The sequence below is a fragment of the Lemur catta genome, chromosome 9 (assembly GCF_020740605.2).
Source record: "Lemur catta isolate mLemCat1 chromosome 9, mLemCat1.pri, whole genome shotgun sequence".
In the NCBI taxonomy this organism is placed as follows: domain Eukaryota; kingdom Metazoa; phylum Chordata; class Mammalia; order Primates; family Lemuridae; genus Lemur; species Lemur catta.
The window spans coordinates 22517931-22518794 of NC_059136.1; the positions used below are offsets into that span (position 1 = coordinate 22517931).

The 864-nt window shown below is 59.4% G+C and overlaps 1 protein-coding gene across 1 annotated transcript in view; it reads right to left on the reverse strand.

Moving 5' to 3' along the window:
- Positions 1-864, reverse strand: part of LOC123644827 (zinc finger protein 252-like) — a 211739-nt gene that overhangs the window by 37806 nt on the left and 173069 nt on the right. The gene's annotated exons all lie outside the window — the stretch shown is intronic.

The following is an 864-nucleotide window of genomic DNA, read 5'->3' on the forward strand; positions in this document are numbered from 1 at the left end:
GAGACTGTAAAATATCAGAAACTAGACAAGATAAGCCGACTTTCTCCCCGCCCCCATCCCTACTGCAAATCAGCCCTAACCTTCCTCATTTGGGCATTCTGGTCCTTGGCTGTGCCTGAAGCCTCTTCTTGTAGTGCGGATGCGTCTGCCTCCCTGTGACTCTTCCCTGGGTGCATGGTTTAAACACAACCAAAAAGCCCGCAGACACCAGTGCAGAATGGACGACGGAGGCAGCCATTGCTTATAAACTGACAACCACCTACCGGGGCCATGCTGGGTCCCAGGGTACAGCAAAGAGCGAGAAACCGAGCCTCTGCCCTTGCAGCGCTCACCATCCTAAGAAAGCGGAAACAACCATACACAAGTAACCAAACACGATCATTTCAGAGTGTTCTGATAACGGAAAGCGGCCTCTGAGATAACAGTTGAGGTGAAGCTACGGCAGGGACCAGCTAGGCGGGGGTCAGGGGAAGATCGTTCCTGGCAGCGAGGACAGCAAAGACAAAAGTTCGGAGACGGAAACGAGCTCTAGGACAGCCAAAATCAGGCGCCAGTTGAGAAGCGGCGGCGGGGCGGGCAAGGATGGTCCTCCGCTTCCGCCGATGCGTCCGGAAGTGCGGCTGGGGACGCGCAGGCTGGCCTACTCCAGAGCCCAGTGTGGCCCCTCTAGGATCCGCGGAGGCCTAGGCTCTTGGTGGCTTCGGAGAGCTGCCCAGCAGTCGGTCACCGCAAAAGCCTTCTGGCAGGAGAGGCGGGGCCGACAACCTTCGCTGGCGGGCGTCGCGCTCCAGGATTGGTGGCCCGAGCGGTGGGGGCGGGGACTTAGGGGCAGGGCCCCCAGGGATTGGCGATTGCGCAGACGGG